The sequence below is a fragment of the Leptonychotes weddellii genome, chromosome 2 (genome assembly GCF_054177405.1).
Source record: "Leptonychotes weddellii isolate Sample4059 chromosome 2, ASM5417740v2, whole genome shotgun sequence".
Taxonomy (NCBI): Eukaryota; Metazoa; Chordata; class Mammalia; order Carnivora; family Phocidae; genus Leptonychotes; species Leptonychotes weddellii.
Window position 1 is genome coordinate 31,004,723 of NC_138370.1, and position 23,868 is coordinate 31,028,590.

The following is a 23,868-nucleotide window of genomic DNA, read 5'->3' on the forward strand; positions in this document are numbered from 1 at the left end:
AAAAGCCATGAATGCTATGTGCAGTATTCCCAGAGCTCTGGAGTTCCGCCATTCTCATTGATCGGTAAACTTGGTCTTGGCTGGCTGTTCTTGCTGATCTTCTGGGGGAGGGGCCTGTTGCCATGGTTCTCAATTGTCTTTGCCGGAGGTGGAATTGCCCCACCGTTGCCGGGTCGGGCTAAGTAATCTGCTCGGGTTTGCTCTCGGGAGCTTTTGTTCCCTGCAAGCTTTCCGTACAGCTTTGGAGGACGAGAGTGAAATAGCGGCCTCCCAATCTCCGCCCCGGAAGAGCCGAGAACGCGGGGCCCCACTCCTCAGTGAGCCCCCAGAGAAAAACAGTCAATCACTCCCATCTCCCCGGTCTCTGGCTGCAATCCACGCTCACCTGGCCTGTGACTGAGCATTTCTATCTCTGGCATACGACCCCATGTGGAGTCTCCAAACCCAGCAGATCCCTGTGATGCACTCCCGCACTGCTCCTCCCAGGGGAGGAAGTGGAGTCTCCCTGGATCTGCCGCTTGTTGGGTCCCTGCTGGACTAGCAGTGGCCTGACTGTGCCGCGGATCATGGTTTATGGCAACCCCAAGCTGAGAGCCCGTGCCTCGGCTCCGTCTCTGCAGCTGGCTTCCCCGCTCTGATACCTGGGAGCTCTGCTGCATTCAGGCACCCCCGGTCTTTCTGTGACCCCGAAGGTCCTGAGACCACACTGTCCCAGTGAGGGTTCTACCCCCTGCTTAGCCACTGGAGCAACGTCCCTCAGCAGAATAGACTTCTAAATGTTCCGATTTGTGCTCTGCAGCTCTATCCCTTGCCGGTAGCGGCTGATGGAGATCCCCTCCCCCGCCGTCTATCCTCCCGAATATTTGCCTCGGATTCACTTCTCTGCATGTCCTACCTTCCAGAAAGTGTTCGCTTTTCTGTTCAGAGAGTTGTTGCTATTCTTTTCTTCGATCTCCTGTTGAGTTCATAGGTGTTCAGAATGACTTGATCCCTATCCAGCAGAATTCCAGGGACCAGATGAAATTTAGGTCTCCTACTCTTCCACCATCTTGGTCCTCCCCCTTTCCAATCTTTTTGTATGCTGTTCCCTTGGCCTGAATTCAGTTCCCTCCTTCCCCAACTTTCCTGCCAGAAAAACTTCCTCCTAATCCTTTGAGAGCCAGCTCACCTGACTTTGAAGCCAGTTAAATCCAAGTAAACCTCTTGGTTCTACTGCTTATTATTTGTGTAACTTGGATCCATGCTTTTGTTTGAGGGATTCACATTCTAGTGAAAGAAAAAAAATAGGTCAGCTCTGAGTTGGTTCTTCAAAGATGCATGAATTTGCCACTTGGACAACAAGGTAAATGACATTCTAAGAAAAGGCAATGGCATGCGCAAGACATAGAGGTGGAGAAAGAATGGAATATTTAACATAACCCAACATAACCAGAACACAGGATCGGGGAGGAAGAAAAAATTTGGAGTTGAAGAAAGTAGGCAAGAGCCAGATAATGAGGGAACTTTTGTGTTAATCTAAGAAGTTTGAAATAGCTTTAAAGAAATGGAAAGACTTTGAAAGATTCCATTCTAAGGAGACCTTGATTCCTTCTACTAACTCTGTAATACTCTGACAGCTTTTCAGGACTTCACACTGTTTCTCTTTGGGGGCAAATGTTGTATGTTCAGGTAATTCTTCATCTTGGTTTATTTGAAACTGTCCTGGTTTTACCTGTTGTCCTGGTTTAATTATTAATAGTGCTCTGTTTTTATTCTAAAAAGTCTCTCAGATTGGACACTCAATATTATTCTCATCACTGTAAGAGGTTACATATGGAGAAATTCAAAATTGTTTCTAAAAGGTTAGTGGAATAGTTTTGAAAAGAAAGCCAGAAATCTTTCTTAAGAGAGGCTAGAAGGTCTCCAACCACTGAAGGTTATGGATAATCAGATCTCAGAGAGGGAGGTGGGTGGCATGGGGGTTTAGGGTGATTCTGCAGCCAAGCTCTCAGTGCTCGGGTGTTGGTTATACACCTGCTTTCTGTGTGTCCTTGGATTAAGTACCTAACCTCTCTGTGCTCCAGTTTCTCACCCTTAAAATGAGGAAGAATTGATAGTGTCTACCCTTGTGAGATTCAAGAGTTAAAATACGTAAAGGCTTTACAAAGCCTGACATGGAGCAAGACCTTGATAGATGTCAGTATTTATTATTGGATTTGTAGTTGAACATGATTTATCTGTGGATGAGATCCAGTATGTTTTGATTTTGCTTCTTGTGTCTGAGTAGCCCTTACTTTTCTGTATTCTACACAGATCTGGGATGTCACACCTTAAAAAAAAAAAAATTTAGTATCTTCATTACTTACTTACCTAAAGTTTTTCAATTGAGCAAATAAACAAAGACAAAGTCCTCTTTAAAAAAAATAAAACTTCATTAGGAACAAGCAGGTATAGCACCTGGGCACACTGCTGAACTTGTTTTTTAACATAGCTGTCTTCCCTGCTAGAAGAAGCTTTCTATGAGCACAGGGGAGTTTGACCTAGCTGCATGTTTTGTACTTGACCTTTTATCTGGTTCATAATAAGAACACAATAAGTTGGGGGTTTTTTTTGTTGTTGTTTTTTGCTTTTTGTTTGTTTGTTTTGGAGAGAAGTTGGGATTATTTCCCAACCCAAACAAAGGTGTATTCGTAAGCACAGCTGTGTGGCCATCATTTAATGATTTTATGTTACACATTTATGAGATTTCTCACCCTGCAGTCAGGAACACCTTGCCCTCTAAGAGCCAGCATCCTTTAGTTCGGTGATACAGAATAAGCAAGGTTAGCAGTTTATGTAGGAAACTTCCAGCACCCCTTTAGCAAAGTTAAGGTTTGATTTAAGTTTGGAGAAAGGTAGGAAATTGCAGCAACACACTCAGCAGATTGAGAGAGGTTAGTTTTAAAAGATGACATGAACTTTGCAAGCCAGGGTTGTACGTTTTCCCTTTAGAGGCAGTATACTGAGCAATGAGACAACATAAAGCCTGGGGACAGACTTCAGTCCTGGCATTGGCATTTACTTGCTGTGGAACCTGGGGTGAGTTCCTTGCCTTAGCGGGGTCCCCTAGAAGCCAGAGCAGAAGGCGCAAGATTCTGTGCTCTCACTTCACTGGGGAGTGTAATCCTACTGTGGCCAGAATAAGGGAAAAGGGCAAGAAGGAGAACAACTAGAAGGAAGTGTAGCCTGGGCTGATCGTAACTTCACGACAAGCTGATTTCTCCGATTTGCTAGATAGCTTTAAAGAAACAATATGAAACTACTCCCTGACGGTAGGAAAAAAGAATTTATCTGCAGATTCTTACTTTCCATTGATCACAGTTCACCACTCCCGAGAGTTAATTCCCCAAACTTCTAGTTTGTCCACGCGTGGGTGACTAGTAGGCTTCACCCCTTAGAGGCCACAGGGAAGCCCAGGTAGGAGCCCAATGTGAGGCAGAAATTGTGGGGTCATGCCAATAAGCAGAAGGGAGGGCTGAGGAAGCCACTGCGGGTGGTCCTTTGGCTTGCAGGTGCAGAAATGGTATCAGTGACCCGGTTCCATGATGCCGAGAGCAACGTTGTCCTTTGCTACAGCAGCTCTGGCCAGACAGGGCCTGGATCTCCAGTGATGTGAATCCAGTACATTACCAGAAGTCTCTGTGCCTCAGTGTCTTCATCTTTAACACGGGAATAATAACTACCCACCTACGTCACAGGCAATTATGAAGATCAAGAAAGTTAATTTATGTAAGGTGCTTGGAACAATACCTGGTACACAGAAAACACAGTCAAACGTTAGCGATTGGTATCAGAAAAGTCACAGCAGGTCTTGTGTGTAGCCAATTCTCCCTTTCCCTGGTAGCCTATCTTTATCCATTTGTTTCCTCTTAGGAAGAAATTTGAAGGTGAAACTGTAAGGCTGAACTCAGTACTGAATGATGTCTCAGGGCATTAGAGTCCCTCCTGCCCTGTGCCTCGCCTGACACATCAGTGGATATGATACTCATGGGAGAGCAGAGACAAAGCAAGCAAGTACCACCGAATAGTGACTAAACTCATCTCGGCCTTAGTCCCCGGGGCTGCTCTGGGGAAACTTATCAAAGCCTGTGAGTTCTTCTCATGGTCACTACACCCACTGCCCTGCCTAGGTTTCCTCCAGTGGAGTCACTGTTGTTCAGAAAAGTATCCACTAGAGCCTCAAAAACAGAGATGCAGATGCAGCATGGGCCTAAAGCAGAGCTTTCATACTGGGGGCTCTCTGGACAGACCTCGCTCACAGGGGCGCTCTGTTTGGGCTTCACTGTGTTAATAAAGATATTTCACCTTGGGCTTGCAGGAATGACTCCCTAAACAACAGGCTGTCAAGGAGCGGTTGTCTTTGTGGCATTGAAACCAACGTTGGAAATCATGGTATCTTCTATGAAAGTTCTTGCTTTCCTACTTTCCTTTAAAAGGAAACCAGAAGTTGGATAGTCCTGGGCCTGAATTTCCACATGACAATAATTAGCTGGAGCAAAATAGTGACTTTCCACTTCGGACATGGAGTATTTGCCACAGTCATCCCCGTTTTCTATTATCTGATCTGGCTGGTTTCACTCATTTATATTACTTTTTATTGCAGACATTCCAGTTTTCAGCCCGGGACCTAAAGTTTTCTGGGCTGCGGTGGCCATTTATCATGAAAATTTAAGCTCTGGGACTCAAAAGGTATTTTAAAAATGATCTGGTCTAATCCCCGTGGCCCTGCCTCCACCCCCGCAAACGTGCTCATTTAATACTTGTTTGGTTTGGCTTTTCAGAACTGGAATAGCTTTTTGATTTTATTAATACTGTCATATATTTTCCTGGTTAAAAAACAGACATAAAGGAATTTTTAAAAATTAAAAAAAAAAAACATATTATCACATGACATAGAGATGGACTAGAAATTTTGATATAGGTCTGTGCCAGGTACTGCGAATGGTTCCCTGAGCCTGATTTAAATTCCTGTAGCAAGTTTCACTTCATTTTAGAAGATGGAACTGTAAGTCGTGTATTTCTCAGGCTCCCTTAAACCTCGGGTTTCCCATGTGATCCAGCTGCCCCAAGCCAAAGCACAGTGCGGGGTCTGGAAGGTGGAAATGAGATGGAGCTGGATCTGCTGCGTCTGCAGTTTCCCCCAACAGCGGCCCAACTGTTGAATCCGTAAAGGCAGTGTTACCAGGCCCATGTTGTGTCCGGTCCATGCAGGGCACAGAGCACCTGCGTCGCAGGCATGGTGGCAGCCGAAGTGGTGGGTCAAGACCGCTGAATGTGGCAGAGACCACAGATTCTAGGTGGTCCATTCTACAATGCTGTTTGGAGAATCATTAGTGAGCCTGCTGCTCACGCCCTCCAATGACTTCGCAAGCATTTAATTCCCTGTGTTAAATTCCTCTGTGACTAAAGAGCTAGAGTGGACTCTGTTATGGGCAACTGAACCCTGACTAACAGTGTATTCTTCCAACTTTCAGTATGCATGTTTTATAAGAGCAGGCTCCCTTTTCATATAGTAAATAAGGGAGGCGTCATTTTTAAATTAAACTTACTTTGTAATCATTTTTATTTCACACACAGTTGTAACAAGTAATACAGAGAGATTCCAGATACCTTTTGCTGGTTTCCCCATGGTACTGTCTTGGGAAACAATAGTACAGTGTCACAACCAAGATATTGACATTGATGTAATCTACTGATTTTATCCAGATGTTCACTGTTTTACTTGTGCTCCGGTGTGTGTGTGTGTGTGTGTGTGTGTGTGTGTGAATGCAGTTTTATCACAGCCAGAGGTTCATGTACCCATCCCTACCGAACAGTTGCAACACCACAAGGATCCCCCACATTGCCTTTTTGTAACCATGCCTACCTCCCCAACCTCCTCTCCAATCTCTGACTCCTCCAGTCTCTAATCTGTTCTCCAGTTAGGTGGCACTGTCATTTCAAGAATGCTTAATGAAGAGAATCACACAGTATATGTTCACTCAACATAATACCCTATGGAGTCATCCAAGTTATTGGGTGTATCAGTAGCTCTTTCCTTTTTAGTGCTAAGTGGTAGTTCACCATTTGGATGTCCACAATTTGACCACTCACCCACTGAAGACGTGGATTTTTCCTGTTTGGCTATTATGAATAAAGCTGCTGGAATATTCATGTGCAGATTTTTGTGTAAATAGAAGTTTTAATTTCCCTGGGATAAATGCCTCAGAGTATAATTACTGGTTCATATGGTAATTGCATATTTAGTTTTGTAAGGAAATGCCAAACTGTTTTCCAGAGTAGCTGTAGCATTTTACTTTCCAGCCAGCAGTGTATAAGTGGTCCAGTTGCTCTGTACATTTGTCAGCATTTGGTATTATCACTTTAAAAAAAATTTAGGGGCACCTGGGTAGCTCAGTCAGTTGATCACTGGACTCTTGGTTTTGGCTCAGGACGTCATCTCAGGATCACGAGATCCAGTGCCAAGTCGGGCTCCGTGCTCAGCATGGAGCCTGCCTAAGATTCTCTCTCTCTCCCTCTGCCCTTCACTCACCGCTCACATGCTCGCTCTCTCTCTCAAAAAAAAAAAAAAATTAGCCATTCTGGTGTGTGTTTAGTGATATCTTCTTGTGGAATAGGCATGATTTTATGCCAATTTATATAACACTACGTTGTAATTTCCATGGTTGTATATAATTTTTTTATAATTGTATTCAGACTTATTATCACACAGTGCTGCCTTTCATTTCCATAGCATGTTCACATATTTTATCTTCTTTAATTCTGGCTGCTTTATGGCTTATTATCACCATTCCATTTTATGTGATAAGGATATGGAGACAACAAAGATAAATTCTGCAAGGTCAGAGGAATGAAACTACGTTTATTGAGCAACTACGGCACGCAATGCACATGGTATCATTTCCTTCAACTATACCAAGATTTCTGGAAGTATATACTATTATTCCTGTTTGAAAAGGGTAAGAAAACAAGTGCTTGGAGCTACCAATATATGACTGAGCTAAAATTGTCATTTATTTCATATATTTTCTTTGTCAAAAAAATATAGAGAGAGGTAGAGAAAGATACAGAGGATAAAAAAAAGAAGTCCACACATTGTCACATGATATAGAGAGACCCAGTGGAAATGTTTTTCTCCACATTTGTGGGAGGTAGTGCAGAATGGCTTGCCAATCTCTCTTTGAATGGCATGGTTGTTTCTGCTCCACTCTAGCGCTCCATGGGCCATGGAAGGTGCTGGAACTGGAATGTGGGTATCTGATGTCAAGGCTAGCATGATTTCCTTTGCAACAGAGTCACCTTTCCTTCTAATTTGAGAAGATAAAAAATGGGAAATGGAAGTCTTAGGGGGTGTTCTAACTTTGTATTTCTACTGATTAAAATGTTTTCTCCTTGATGTTCCATATTTTCTACCTCCTTCCTGCGTCTGCCCCTGAGATAATATCTTGGGCTGGGAGGTGGGCTGGTGGGATGAGGAGACGGAAGGGAGAACAGAGGATCATAGCTTCAAGAATTAACCAACCTTGGGCAAGTCAGATCATTGCATTCTTAAAACATAGCATTGGGTCAAAGTACCTTCAAGTTCCCTTCCCACATTTTGACTGGCTTCATTTGTCTTTTGACTGTAGCACTTGTTCTACTTCATAGCCTTCAGTGAGCAAGGGTAGCTGGAAGTCATCAGCACTCAAGAATTTCATGGATCCCTGACACTTTGGCCCCTTCACAGAGACATGTTGAGAGAAAGGAAATTTGGCCTTGTATATGTGAAACAATCTGGTTATTTCCTAGGGAATATGATTTCAAACAAAGGCACGTACATGTAACTACAGTCTCACTTCAAGCATTAAAATAAACAAAAAGAAAGCAGTAAAATTGTAAGCCTGTATCTCAATTCTATCAGAAGTGAATTCCCCTGAGATTTCTGTGATGATACTGGCCCGGAAGATGAATTTGCTACTTGTTCATGTAAGTCACTTACTTGGCCATGAGACCTGGCCTGGGTAGGAAAGCAGGCACAGAGACAGTGCCTAGATCTCTGTAGTAGAATCCTATCTGTCTACCACGATCCTTCCTAGTTTTCCCATACTTTCCTTCATCAGGAGACGGGGGGTCACAGGAGCCTTTAGTCACCAGCCTCCTCTGTGTCATGTTAGTACAATGATTAATAAATTATTATGAAAGCCATGACTTCTTCTGCTGATGTGGGATCTTCCAGAGCCAGTTCTTATCCAACTGTTGTCACATCCCTGTAATTAAGGGCCAGCATCTCCTGAATGGTAACCTTAACTGAAAGCACATGGTGGAAAAATAAAATCAAGCCCTAGCTGGCCTCCATTCCTTATACTGCTAGAGGCAGGAGGGACTTGGAGATCATCCACGCTGATACATTCATCTTAGAGACAAGTAAATGGAGGTTCAGAGACTGACAGCTGGTTAGCAAGAAAGCCAGGCTGGAGCTCAGGTTTCTCAGCTGCACTATTTTTCGAAGCCTCACTGTACTTGATCATGTGGCAGCTGCTAATGCCAATACTGCCATAAAGAAACAGAGTCTGTTTCAGTTTTGTCTTATTTTTGGCAGTGTGATGGTGCTATTCTGCGGGCAGTACACCTGGGGTGGGGAGCTACCTATTAACTACTCCTCGCTCCTAAGGAATCAGATCCTCCATGTTGGCAAATTACAGCATAGCAAAACTGCAGAGAAGTCTGTGTCTCCACATCACCGGCCCAGCTGAGATTTCCCAAGTTCTAGAAACAGTATCTTAAAAATATGGATCAGTATAATGATTCTACCACCTGGGACCCATTCTGATAAGCAACAGAAAAAATACACTGGAAAGGCACCATAGGTTGCATATAAGGAAGGCAATTCTGCCAGACAGAGCACCTCAAGTGGCTTGTAATCTTGTTACGATTATTGCTTCCAACACGTGGGACAAAATTGAAAACAATTTACAACAGGCTAGGGTTGGGTGGTATAATGATGCAGGTAAAGCACTAGAAATGCTGCGAAAGTGGGGGATATCACTGTTGCTCACAGTTTTATTTCTAGAGCCCCCCACAGCTCCTGGCACCTGGTAAGTCCTTATTAAATACAATATGCCATCTAATCTAAGGTAGCATTAATGTAAGGTACTATTATATTTTGTACTCTTAAGAAACAAAAGCAGTGCCAATTAAACACATCATACAAGTTTTATAAATGTTAAAATTTAAACAAAACATGCATCTTAAAATTAATGAAATATAGTGTTTAGGAACGAATAATGAATGACTAACTCAGGTTAGAATCCTGGGGCAGCTACCCACTGCATATGTGATCCTGAGCAAATCACTTCAAGTTTCATTATCTTGAAATTAGAAGATACTAATAATAAATCCTACCTCACAGGTTTTTCATGATGATTAGAATATGTAATTCATGATAAGCACTTTGTAAACTCTGAGTTTTTTCCTAAGTTTCCAAATTAACCCACATACAATAATTGCAATGGTTTGGTAGGGGAGTGTTTTGTGTGACCTACAGCATCAAGAAAGGCATATTGGAAACCCCAGGACAGACACTGTGCCTTGAGGATGGAGACAATTTGGACTAGTAGGCCATGTTCTGTAGGCTCTGAATTGTCAGTAAGTGCAAGTCTTTGTAAAAGCAGTAAAAGCAGACCGAGAGAGACTGGAATTAGGCCCAGACCCAGAATCAAGGGCAGAAAGAAAGGCAGCTGTCTGTCTATAAAAAACAAAAAGTCAAATAAATGTGGCATCACTTTCCTCATTTCCAGGTACAACCTGTCATATAACTGGTCAACCACAAATTGTTTCTAAACCAAACAGGTAGAAATAGACAAGTCTGGAGCACACCATTTTTTTTAATAGAGTTGACACAATGTTACATTATTTTCAGGTGTACAACTCGGTGATTCAACTTCTCTATAACTTATGCTGTGCTCACCACAAGTGTAGCTACCATCTGTCATATACAAATCTATTACAATACTATTGACTATATTCACTATGTTCTACCTTTCATCCCTGTGACTTATGCAGTCCATACCTGGAAGCCTGTACCTCCCACACCCCTTTACCTATTTTGCCCTTCCCCCCACTCCCCTTCCTTCTGGCAACCATCACTTTGTTCTCCATATTTATAGGTCTGATTCTGTTTTTTGTTTATTCATTTGTTTTGTTTTTTAGATTCCCCATATAAGTGAAATTATATGGTATTTGCCTTTCTCTGTCTGGAGCAGACATTTAAAAATATTCCTCTTTAGTGCTGACTTATGTCTATTGAGAGTTTTGTGTCACTCATGTCGGCTATCCTAGTTAACTGAAGTTCTGAATAAAACAATGCAGGATGTATCATGACTTACCAAAATTTAATGATTCTTTTAATTATGCACATTGTAAACTATTAATGTGTCCCAGGGAGTTGTCTGCTCCTAAAAATAATGAAAGTAAACTGGAAAGCAAAGATTTAAGGAAAAAATAGAAAAAAATTTACAAAGTTTGTTTCTTTTTTTTTTTCCCATGTATATTGACTCAGCTTTAGCAAATACAAGTAAATTAGTAAGCAGACAAATTTCCTTAAAATTTGGATATTGAATTCTGTCAAGATAGTAACAGAAATCCCTTTGTTCCCCCCTCTACTAAATAAACAATGAATACATATTTAGGAAGTGTTAGTTTGAAGATGTTATGCTGTCTAGGATGCCCTCTTGTTTTTATCTGGCCCTGGTGTGAACTGAGCCTTAATTTTTCTAAGGTGTTGTTTGGAGGAATGTTTCTTCTACTCAACCTACACAGGAGAAAGGTTGAATAAGTATCCAAAAACATAGATTTCTCGCAAGCCACTTTTCTTGTTCTAGCAATTATCCCTTCAGGAAGAATTTTGGTTTTGTTTGAAACAGTGGTTTTGGCCAAGGATAACTCAGGAAAAACTGGACCCTACCATTTAATGAGTAAGCACTGAGTGCGTAACCTAGCGCCACCCCACTTCGACCTGCCTGGTATTTGAGATCAGGGATGCAGTAACAGCAATTTCTGTCATGGAGTTCCCACCAGAAGAATCATGGGAGGTTCATATCCTGATGAATTCTCTATTCCCAAGGAAAAATCTGGAACAGATTCACTCATTCAATGCACCACTGAAATTCTTGAAATCTGCCAATTCCTACTTCCCCTACTACTGTTTTTGTCCACTGTTTGCTGTTTTCTTGGCTGCATGACAAGCATGTCCACATTATTGATAGTATCCCACCTCCCAGCATGGTCCTTGGAATGCACCCCTCCACCATCGTTCTGACCATCAGCCATTCTCAATAATTCTAGACCTTTGTGTACCTCCTCATGGGCCTCATCTCTTCTTCCCTCTTCAGCATATACATGTTGTACAAAACAGTGGTGAGAGAAGACCATCTCCCCACTTTATTATGATAGAGGTATATAGTTTCCTGGGGCTGCTGTAACAAATTACCCCAAACTGAGTGGCTTAAAACAACTGCAACTTACTGTCCCAGTTTTGGAGGCAAGAAGTCCAAAATCAGAGTGTTGATAGGACTGTGCTCCTTGTGGAGGCTCCTTTCCTACCTCTTCTAGATACTGGTGGTTCCAGGTGATCCTTGACTTGTGACCACATCACTCCAGTGTCTGCCTGTGTCTTCACAAGGCCTTCTTCTCTGTGTCTCTCTTCTGTGTTTCTCTTATAAAGACACTTGTCATTGGATTAGGGCTTACCCAGATAATCCAGGATGATCTCATGCTCAATTACATCTGCAAAGACCCTTTTACCAAATAAGGTCAGATTCACAGCTGCCAGCAATTAGAACTTAGACATATCTTTGTGGGGGCAGTGGGAGGGGGCACAATTCAACCCACTACAAGGAGTAAGAAGGTCTTGTTTTCTAAGTTAATGTCAATATTCCCACTGCAGTAACTCTTACTTAGCTCACTTTTTAGTTTCTCACATTCTCTTATGGAGAAAATTCAATTAAGGTACATCAAGTGCTAAATTACAAGGTAATAAAAGTTAAGACAAATTGTGCCCTATCTAAAAATATTTTTTCCAAACTTGACCTTTTTTTCAGAAAGGTACTGTTTGCAAGTAGGCCAGAATGTTTTGTCAGATATCTCTTGATATGTGACCTGATGGCCAGGGAATGTGCACTGCAACGGGCATATGTACAGGGTGCCTGCTGCCCCTCCCTCTTGAGGAAGAGAAGGAAATTCCTTAGCCATCACCACATCCAGCTTGTCCTACCAGGCTGCAGCTGTGTCCTAAGAGACTGAGGGAAATACTCAGACTTTTGATCTTGGTTATCTTGAGGCTAACTGCAAGATCTCTCTGCTACCTTCATTATTGTCAAAAATATAAACTTCTCAGGTCATTTAAAAATTTTTCTTTACATTCACCCCCCAAATTTAGCACACCTCCATTCTCTTGATTGAACTTCCCACTGCTCATCTCTGCAATCCTCTGGAATGCATGCTCCAAGAAAAGCAGACTAACCTAAATCCTTAATTCTTTCCCCAGCACTCCTAAGTAATGGTCCCTAAGTCTGTTGATCATCAGAAATTCTAAGGAATAGTTAAAAATATATGCCAATTTCCTTTTCTAGGCCTATTGAATTAGAATATCCCGAGGCCACAGAACTGTGTTTAAAAATTCTCCACAAGTCATTAATGAGTTCATCTGTTGATTATGGGCCATAGTCAACTTCCACTGGGAATTATAGATACAACTAATGGGAAATAAAAATAAAATAGCTAGAAGGCCAAATTTGGACTTGCCAGAACTATAGTAATATGAAATCTAAACTTAAACTTCAAATCTTTTAATGGGAGGAACTGCCAAGTCCTATCTGTTTCATATTCTTTGAAAAATATTGCTCCAGTGAGAAATTTCTACCATACTCACTATTAACTTTTCATGTAAAGAGCAGTTCTGTATTTTTCGGAGGAGCTTCACAGCAGGTGGTTCTACCGGGGACTTATCCAGAGACCATATTTTCTTTCTCTGGTAAAGGTAACAACAACAAAAGAAAGGCCCCTGGATCAGAAACTTATTTTATACAAGAACACATTCTCACTCACTCACCTTAAACATCTCAGGTTTACCTTGATCCAATTCCATCAAAGCATCCATGTTACACAAGTTCTCCCAAGGTTCCAGCATTGCCTTCTATACCTTGGATTTAGAAATCTGCTAAATTTCTGATTCATACCTTGCTCGGCATTAAGCCATTCATTTAACAAATGGTTTCTTTTGTTTTGTAAAGTTTTGTAGACAAGCCAGATTCATCTCTGTCTCTCTCTCTCTCCCTATCCCCTCCCCATCTCTCTTTTTCTTTCTTATTTTTGTTCAAGTTTCTTGTATTGCCTTCAAGCTGATATACAAAATTATTTCGCTTTTGGGATAAAGGGCATATAGGCGAATTTACCACTCACTCATGTCTGGAGCTTTCATAATAAAAATAAGATGTAGATAATATGGATCTCCAGAAAATATTTTATATTCAATTGTTCTTTTGAAAAAAGACAAAGCCTACTCCTAATGAAAAATACAAAAAGATAACTTTTTGCTTTTCAACTGACAATTCACTTTCTCCTTGACTTCAATTTCCCAAAACATACTATGAATGAAATCCCAGTGTCTATTTCCATTAAATGTCTCTTAGGGAAGGACTTTTGATTTTCAGAACCCTTCAGTGCCTGCCTGCTCTGCAAATTGTAATGACCAAGTTATTCCTCAGTGGCCACTGAGTTTCTACCCTGGATTACTTATTTGTTCACTGTTCATGTTTGCAAAGTTTTCCCAAGCTCCTACAAGACAAGGATTGCATCTCCATAGAGATAGTTACAGTGCAGTAGAAAGAACTCTGGATTCAGAGTCCAAAATCTTGATAAAGAAGTAGGAAATTTATTGTGAATAATGCTTTCTATGAAATCCAAGATTTTCTTCATCTTAGATTTTCCATGCCAATCAGATGCAAAAAATAAATAAATAAATAAAAAGAAAAAAGAAAGAGAAAATAAGGGCTTAGTGAAGGTTTTGAGCAGGAACATGAGCCAATAAGTATTTAAATGGAGATTAGAGAACCAAGCTTATCTTCTAGCTGGTTCTATCATTAATAAGTTTAGATACATAAATCTTTAGCACATGCTTACTTTATGTTTGCATATAAGACATGGATTTTAGCTTTTTGAAAATGATGTTTGATGTTTTTGGAAGTCCTACTGAGATGTCCAGTTGGCTTATCTCCTATCTCTAATTAAACTCTGCTGCCCAAGAGGTGCCCCTCAGGGGCGGTTTAAGCCCAAACAAGTCTTTTCTTGACTTCAAAGGATGAATCCTCAGAGGCAATGCAAATTTGTTTTTGCTACCTCTCAGTTTCTTTCTCTCTCCCTTCATTAGTTCCTTCCTTCTCTGTTTTTTCTTCTTAACACTGTGAGGTTCTGTTTTGTTTTGTTTTCTTTTTGCTTCTTGTTCTAGGCTCAACTGGGCTCTAGTTCTTATTTGCATATGTTGCATAAGCTATGGCTCACTGGTGGCAAGGATGACTGGTGGTTTTATGATCTGACCATTAGGTCATCTCTATCAGACAGAGATAGGGATCTAGTCTCGATAACAACTTGGTTTCTCAGATTTTTTTGGTGGTGTGTTTGTGCAAGAAAATGTCTTGCTTCCACTGGAAATGAACATGTATCTTTATCATTGGGAATGGTGCATTTTGCTTTCTATGTTATTTTGTCCTGTGGCTGCAGTTGTAAAACATAAATTGCAAGGTTTCTGTGTTTGTAGTTAGGAAAAACCTTTTCCTCTCATTGTGTTGTGTGTGTATGCATTTATATTAATATACAGAATATATTAATAAATTAATTTATAAATCCCCTTAAAATAAATGAGCTCTGTTCTCATTGGTTTACAAACGTTAATAAGAATTTATTTAAACCTAATAATCTCATAATTCCTGGAAAACAAAGAAACTGAAATTCTAATGCTTCAAATGTGCTAACTTTTAAAGGAAAAAAAAGCTTCTTATAAAACTGCTAAATCAGAAGCTACACTCGTGTTATAAAAATGAATCCTTGAGCAGATCAGACTGGTGTGATAAATTTGCTTTCAAAAGAGTGATATGTATTTCCCTGGTTTTACCAGTGTGGAGTATAATACAAATACACATTTTATTTTATTTTTTAAAGGAAGATGTGGATTTGTTTTTTGTGTTTTTATTTTTATTTTTTTAGTGATGAGGTTGGTGAATTTAATCTTCTTAAACTTCTTATGCTGGTTTATTTGCTAAAGAAACTTATATTACTCTCATAAATCTTCAGACCATGAAAAACATGAAATGATGTGTTTAAATTGAATTATAATTCTGACAAATGTTTTTATATCAATAGTTATATTTTGGGCAGTATGTCAATTTAAACATAATTGCCAAATCCCATGGTTATTTTAAGATCTTAAACCAATATTAATTGAGTTGCTTAATAGATATAATCTTTGAATAGTTGGCTAATTTCTAAGTAAGATAGAATACTACCAAGAGAAGCTTCTTAGCTTTTCATTTTTATGCATTATAGAATGGCTACTTCCCTGTATGTCAACAAAAGCATTCATTTTTGCCACTTTAGAAAAGTAAAAAGGTGTAGAAAATAATATATATTTGTGGCTGTAAGAGTCATGTGATATAGGTAAATGAACTTTGCAGGTCTGCTAAAATGCTTGATATAACAGTTGTCACCTTCCTCCTAGTTCTTTCTGTGAAATAGATGTTGCACACTTTGGTGAAAAGGTATAATTAGCATACATAACTGAGAGGCTACTAGAAGCAATAATAGCACAGAGGTACAACTTAGTATGTAAGGTAAGTACATGTGTCTTTGTTGATTTAAATGAAAAAAGAGGATAGTTTTGTTTAAAATAAAATGAATGGTTGTTCTAAAATGTGAAAGAGGATAGTGAAGAACAAAATCTGAATTCCTTTTGCAGAAGGGAATTTTATTTGCCTTGAGTTATGATATATGCCAATAAGTCTGAAAAGAAGTCACAAAATGTATTAACATATTGCCAAAGGTGTCTTGGTTTTAATGAGTTTATTCAAAAGATCTTTTTAAAGAGCTGTCATTCCTTTAGTATCAAATATTATACTGACGCAAACCTGGAATTAGATTTTCTCTCTGTTAAAATGACAAGTTTGTCTTGGAATATTGGTCAGTTCTTCTTTGCCTTCTATAAAATATGACAAGAAAACTGGGCTAGTACCTATGGCTTAAAGTGGAGGTTGGCAAACTAGGGCCTGTGCCCCAAATCCAACCCACCAACTGTTTTTGTAGATAAAGCTTTATTAGAACACAAGCACACCCATTCGTTTACATATTGTCTATGGTGCTTCTGTGCTGCAACAGCTGAGTTGAGTAGTTACAACTGAGACCTCATGGCTCCCAAAGTATAAAATATTTATAATTTGGACCATTATAGAGAGTTTGCTGACCCCTGCCTTAAATCTTCCTATCCATATGGGTAGTAAGGAAAGGCTATGTTCTGACTGGCCAGGAACCTTAGTAAAGGAGAGAGGAGTTCACCCATACTTATACATATTGCAGATAAAACTGGTAGAGATGAATGTCTTGAGCTTGATTCCCTGGCCTCAAATTAGAAGAGAAAATAAGAACAATGTGAAACGTCTGTGAAATACTACAACAATTTCATTTCTCCAGGCAGAAGTTAATTTTCTGGCCTTACGAGTTGCTTAGCACCATAGGGACCTAGATTTGCTGACAGCATTAAAAGGTGTCTTATAAAGGTAAATTAACACCTTTTACTGCAACTATGTAAATGAATTAAGCCCCAGCACAATGAGATCAGCTTTTCCATGGTCAAGAATAATCTTTGGAGATGTTCATGATCAAAAGGGAGACTTTTAAGAAAATTATCTAAACTATAAAAACAGACCGGGGCGCCTGGGTGGCTAGGTCGGTTAAGCGACTGTCTTCGGCTCAAGTCATGATCCTCGAGTCCCAGGATCGAGTCCCGCAGTCTGCTTCTTCCTCTGACCCTCCCCCCTCTCGTATACTCTCTCTCTCTCTCCCTCAAATAAATAAAATCTTCAAAAAAAAAAAAGAAAAAACAGACCAAAAAGATTATTGAATGTTCTTTCTGAATGTCTTCTGGCAGGCCTATCTGTGGATTGTCTGATTCTCCAGGTCAGAAGTCTACAAAGTATGTCTATAGGTCAAACACTGCCATAACCTTTTTTATGTGGGTCAATAAAATGTAATGAGAAGAGCCATGTTCATTTATTTACATATTGTCGATGGGTTCATGTTCATGGGTTGAGATGAATAGTTGCACCAGCAATAGGATTCACAAAGCCCTGAATATTTACAATCTTGTTTTTTATAGAAAAATTGTGCCAATGTCTCCTCTTGGAATGTTGTTCTTTGTTTGACTTGTTATTTACTATTGGTTAAGTAGTTTTCAATTCTGTATGAATAGATGATAACTTATGAAAAACTTATAGCACTGCAAACCATTTTTGTCTGATGGAAATGCCAATTTTTTTGTTTGTTTGGCATAGATGCAAATTATTTCTGTATCATAGGGGGAATAATCCCCCAAACTGGAGTTTTATTACATAATAGGATATTAACTAGTTTTGTATGAACTTTAGCCATCTCATCCAAGCATCAGCCATGACAAATTCTTCCTTCTCTCCAATTCTCATGAACGCTTCACTATTTTGTTGGTTTTCTTATTAATTAATCAAATGTATCTGTCAAGTGTTCATTTTAAAATAACAGATGATAATATATATTTTTACCTTTAGAGGTAACATTCCCATCACCTCAGTGATACAACGGGGCTCTCTCCCAAAGGTTTTCCTCTCTCCTGCCTCAGAGTCTTCAGATCTCTATCGGTCCAGTTGTTACCTCTCAAATACCATCGAAAGGCAATGTTCCTTGTCTGGTGCACCACCAAGGGTCAAGTGGGAGGACTCTGTTCTCTGACTTGCCGGATGACCTGCTAGATTGACTGCCCAACTCCTGCGGTAAGTTTCAGCAGATATTCTGTATCAAGCCAGGGTTCTTGTGGGGCCCCTCTCACTTTGCGCTATGCCCAACAAACATGAGCAGAAGTGGAGGGCTGGTGGGACATGAGGGCAGTACGGGGATAGTGATAAAAGGATATAGACCCTGGGGTGATTTGACTGAAGGAAGCAGAGAGGGCTTCTGGAATATGTGGCTCGCAGAGAGTCAGGAGAATGGCACTCATGGTAAAGGCACTATTTTCTTGTTGCATGAAGGTTAAGTTTCCATGTAGCACTCTGCACTGCTCCATTGCGTAAGAGGTTTCTGGGAGGTCAGCAGTGCCCTGTGAAAAAGCCCATTTGAAAAAATCAATCTGAAACATTAAAGTGGAAATAATTCCATGCTTAGCTACAGAAACTACAGAAACACATTTCATTGATGAAAAGCTTTTAAAAATAATATAGACCTTCATTTCCTAATCCATAAAATGAGGGGTTGGATTTGGTGCTCTTGGAGTTCATTTGTTTTTCTTTGTCTTGGTTGCTAGGAAGCTTAAGCTCCAGTTGCTGCAGATTTTAAAGAGGAGTTTGGGGTTTGGGTTTGTTTATGTCTCTTTTTTTTGTTCTGTCCCTTTCACCTTTTCAGTCTTTGTTAACAGCTTCAGTATATATGGATCTCTGTGTTTATGGTGAGCCATTGCAAATCCCTTTGGTAAGCATTTATAACCAAGATCTCTTCAATTTCTATGCTCTGATTCTAATAAGCCAATACTTGCTTTTCCCATTTGAAAAATATAAGCAATAATTCTGCAGCTCTCTCTCCCCAACCACTGAGTCTTGGGTAACACTGAAGCATCAGATGTAAATAACAGCTGTGAAAGGCTCCAGGGTGCCCTGACCACCTTTTCAGAGCTCTGACCTTGACTGTGACAATTCTGGAATGCCCAAGATGATTGTTCAGTGTCCCAGCTTTTGTCATTACCAGACTCCCTCCTTAAGGACAACCATCCAGGTCTGCCATCCTGCTTTGAGGTTCAGAATTTATGGTGTAGCCTTCTTACACTCAACCTCCTACATCAGTGGCACAAAGATATCTGGGACACCTTTGGCTTTCTTTGACTCAGTCTTTCCAGACCCTGAGGACCCCTAGCAGACTTGGTGGCAGCATACTGAATGAAGGACCCAGGGTGGCGGTGGGGCCCCTTCCTGGGGTGGCCTCTCTCCATTTCAGAGCCAGTCACCTGAGTAGGAGGCTAGCAGGTACAAAGAGGTGTTGCTTGATCCAGCTTTCTTCCTTTTTCTTTCCTGTCCCCCTCCCTTTGCCACGGAGCTCCTGAATTTGCCTCCACAAACCTGAACTCTTTCTGTAACATTCCGTCTCAGTCACCGTCCTTGAGTTTCCCTTTGTTTCCTTTTCCTTTTGATTCTATCTTTTTCTTCTCCCATCAAATGCCTCTTCCCTTTAGGAATAGCTTACATGCTAGTTTATATTCTATAGCCAAGGCCCCATATTTTTAAACAGAGGCAAATGACTTTCATACATTCTCTTTTGAGCTCATGGTGGTAGTCTGGAAGGAATGAGGTGAATCTGTGACTAACCACACATGTAAATCCTGGGCCTATGTCTTTCAGGGATGGTTACTGGTCCTTGTGAACGTATAGTTTGAAGGTGCCACATTAATGCACCTTTTCTTCTTGCCAACTCGGGTGAAAAATCCACTCCTGACTGCAGTTGTGAGCTGGACGCATGCAATCTCCAACAAGGCCCTGACAGGCAAGTCCTTGATAAACCGGTGATAGTGGCAGGGAAAGTTCTCTCCTACACGGGTACCAGATGAGTAAGAACAAGCTGGGGCGGACAAAAGAAGGGAAACGGCATTTTTGTGCCTCGAATACATGCTAGACACTTTCCTGCACTCATAAACTGTCCTTTAATTCCAATGCAACCGATGAAGAAAAGATAGGCAAGCCATTAAATAGACAAATAAACGGAGTCTCTTAAGACATTATGTCTTTCCCGAAGTCCCACTGCCAGTAGATGGCAAAGCCAGGATTACTATCTAGGTCAGTCCAACGACACAGCCCGTGATCATTTTACCAGGCATCGTACAAAGAGCTTTACGTATATTTTCTGAAGTAATCATGACAGCAACCCTCTAAGATGGATATTAGTATCCTTGATTTACAAAGAGGGAAACTGAGGCTCAGAAAATTCCATGCTGTTATGAAGTGGCAAGGAGCATCCAAACTCACTCATGCTCCAGAATCATCCTTTGTAAGTACCCTACCAAACAGCCAAAGCGTTTAATCCCCAGGGAGGTGGCATGACACGCTCAACAACTCAGGTTCAGAGCAGGCAGGTTTGGGTGAGCAGCAGGTAAGATTTCTGAGACATTCTGTTCAGCTTCCATCAATGTATACTTAAGCCCCAGGGAGCTTCCCAGACAAACGATGTGCTGTCTTCTCATGTCAGGCACCATTTGTTCAGCACACCCCTTTCCCTCAGCCCCGAGTGTGCTGTTCTGTTGGGGCAGCTGCACCATTCACGGCCCATATGGCGGAGCTGCAGCCCACTTATCTGTAAAGGATGCACCGAGAGAGTCTGACAAAAGGCAGCCGCTTAGCTGCCCGGGGATGATCCCATTTGGAAACCAAAGCAGGGGACCTGGGGTCCTGCAGTCACAACACCACAGGCCCAGCCAACCCCTGGCAGCAGGAGCCAATTGCCAGGGGCCAAATCTGCTAACTTTGGTGCCTAAGAATTGATAACCAGATTTTCCATCATTCCCCCCCTCCCTTCAAGCGAAACAGCACAACCAGCACCCTTGCTCTGAAGTTAGCACATTATCTACGGAGATAGAAGCCAACAGGAAAAAAAGAACGCGACAAACTCAGAACAGATTAGAACTCTTCCATAACAAAATGGCCGACATCCTGAGTTCTGGGATGTCTGTCCTTGTGGTGCACTAAAATTTTTGTTGTAGGAATTGACTTTTCTTCTTCCCCTATCTTGCCCCTATACCTGTTGAACCCTCCTTTGCATTTACTTAATTATTATTTCCCAAAGAACCAGGTGGGAAAACCATTAAGCACAGCACTGGGAAAAGAGGAATGTTGGGAACGGGGGCACTGGCCTAAGAGTGGGCTTTGACATGGTGGCCTTTTCAGAGGCCTGGCCCTGAGGCTGGATGGCCAGCAACAGATGTGCCTTTGATGGCAAAAGAGCCACCAAGAAGAGCTCAGAAATCTCAGTGCAGCTCCGAAAGAAGCTTGTGTATCTGGGAAGTTGTGAAGTACACCCTGAAATTCTTCCCAAGATGTCAAAATGGTCTGGCTTTTCAGATAGGCTACCTGTAATCCATCCTCTGATGGGTTGGGACAATACACATATCTCTGTCCAGAAGGAAGCCATCCAGAGTGAGAGATGCAGCAAGTGTTTACCCCCGTGGAATGAGCAGTGGTGATGTTGACAGGGACCGGGTGTGGAAAGTGGTGAGGCAAGGCCGAAGGCACATGGGGACTGAGGAGCAGGACGGGGTCCAGAAGCTCCAGGCAATCTTGCCTGCTAAACGTCAGCGTTAACTGAGTGAGGGGACTGATTCCAGAATATGGTGTGTCTTGGCATAGGGCAAAGCCTGCATTTTGTTCCCTGGAGCAATATGTTGTTTCTCCAAGACCCAAAGAAACTTGACCGATAACAAGAGGGAAGAGAAAAAACAATGAGATCATGGGAAATGACTGCTTAGGATTATCAGAGTAATATCTTCACAGTCTGTTCTCCACAGGGAGGCCCTGAGATGCATCACAAAAGGTCATGTTTATCCCCAGATGAACAATCTTAAAGGTTAGAGATGCCCCTGAAACAAATAAGGCCCGACACCTTGAAACTGAGAAAAGTATTCTTTTTACTAACATGTAATAACTCCACTTGTCCCAGGTAGGCCAGGTAAATAAGAAACCCGTCATTCCTCCCAGCTGAGGACCTCCCTAGGAGGAACACTAGCTAAGGATGCCGGCTGGGCACTCAGACAGAGCTTCTTGAAAGCAGCTCCATACATAAGTCTAGTCATCAGTCTCAGATGTATAGATGCCATGCTTTATTAGTACCCAGACTGATGAAGTTACGATTGCTTCGACCAGTTGTGTATGGCAGAAATGATTCCATGTAACAAGTCACAAAAAGACCAGACAGCTTCCATATAATTCTCTTGGAGAGACTGCCTCTCAGGACTCAGTGACGATTCTGCAAGAAATTTGCGCCCCTTGGAGATGCCATGTGCAGGTATTCAAGACTTCAAGTAACTCAGCCTAGGTGTGAGAAGATGGTGGGGAGGGGGGGTGATGGGGGGTGGGAGAGGAGCTGTCCTCTCTATTGAGAAGGCACTCTGAGACCAGAAAATGAAGCAGGCCACTCCATACAGTTTTCCTGGAGTTTTATTCAGGGTAACTCAGGGGGAATCAGGGGGATGACAATCCAGGCACAGTACAGCGATTCTCCACCAAGTCCAGACCTTAGTCCACAGATTTTATAGAGCAAGGGGATGTGCACAAGGTCACTGTAGTGAGACCAAAGGGTTCACATGCACCTAATTGACAGATAACCTTTAATTAGACCTTATAGCACCACCTGTGTGTTAAAAAGAGGGTAATCTGTACTCTCTAATAGATTTATGGAAGGCCAAACAAGCCTCCCCTCATCCTGGCCTTGGCGGGCATTTCTAATTTAGTCTATATTAATCTCCAAGGGGCCCGTAACACATAGCCTCAAGAGAGGTCATCAAGTGAATGTGAGCAAGGTGAAGGGCCAAAGATGGAGTCAGTACTGTCAGCCCTCCTACACGAGGTACCAGACATGTGAGTGAGGAAGGCCCCTGTCGGTTCCAGCTCCCAGCTGTTTAAGGCACTCCATCTAAGGACTGAGGCATTACTGAGCAGAGACATGACATCCCCCCTGTTCCCCGTCTGAACTTCTGGCTTTCGGAATCCATGAGCACAATAAAGCAGTTATGGTTTTACATCATTAATTTTGGGGTAGGTTTGTTATTTAGCAGTAGTGACTGGGAACACTCACTAAGTGGGGGTACAAACTGACACCAACACGCTCAATTTACAACAGTATGTTGTAAATTTATAGAAACCATATGCTATATATTCTAAGGTACTAAGAAAACTAATTAGACATCAGAAACTTGCTTGAAAATCGAGGAAAAGAAGACTGGTGGTCTCACGGGGTCTTTCATTCAGGCCACAGTGATAGGGTCTGATGGAAGACTTTGACCTTTGTTTCAGGTCAACAGTTCTCTCTTCATTTTGAGAAAATATTAGGAGCTAGACCCTGTACTAAGTGCCCAATATATAAAAACAAAAGGTATTCTGTTTGTTAAATATTCTAGAAGAAAATATGGACATGTATACTAACACTCTCAACAATGAATTGAGGTCTACGAAAGAAGTAGGAACAGAACAACAAGAAGGTGACAAGTGAACTGTATCTTGGTGAATAATTAGGTAGTCAGCTGAAGAAATGTGCAAGGGTGTGCTGCTCAGGGGAACTAGATATGCAAGGCCTGGAGGAAGACAATCACATAGTGGTTTTAGAAGAGCCTTAAGATCTTTGGTTCTCTGAAGGGTAAACAGGGAGGAATAGGGGATAAGATCCGAATGAGGAATCTGTGACATGCCTGTATATCATGGTAGGAATTTGGGTTTCACAGTGTAAGTGACTCAAAGCCAGGGGATATTTAAAATTAGGAAGTGATATGGTCAAGTTGTGGTTTAGAGAAATCACTCTGGTGGTTGTAACTAAGAGGGCAGGCATGAGAGCACA

General features: G+C 41.4%; 1 long non-coding RNA gene across 1 annotated transcript in view; it reads left to right on the forward strand.

The window, feature by feature from the left end:
- Positions 1-18,206, forward strand: part of LOC145717984 (uncharacterized) — a 51,329-nt gene extending 33,123 nt beyond the window's left edge. Inside the window, exons 3-5 of the long non-coding RNA XR_014141508.1 lie at positions 3,892-4,106; positions 4,622-4,707; positions 17,890-18,206. This is a non-coding gene — a long non-coding RNA (uncharacterized LOC145717984). The remainder of the gene's footprint in view (positions 1-3,891; positions 4,107-4,621; positions 4,708-17,889) is intronic.
- Positions 18,207-23,868: the final 5,662 nt, after the last annotated feature.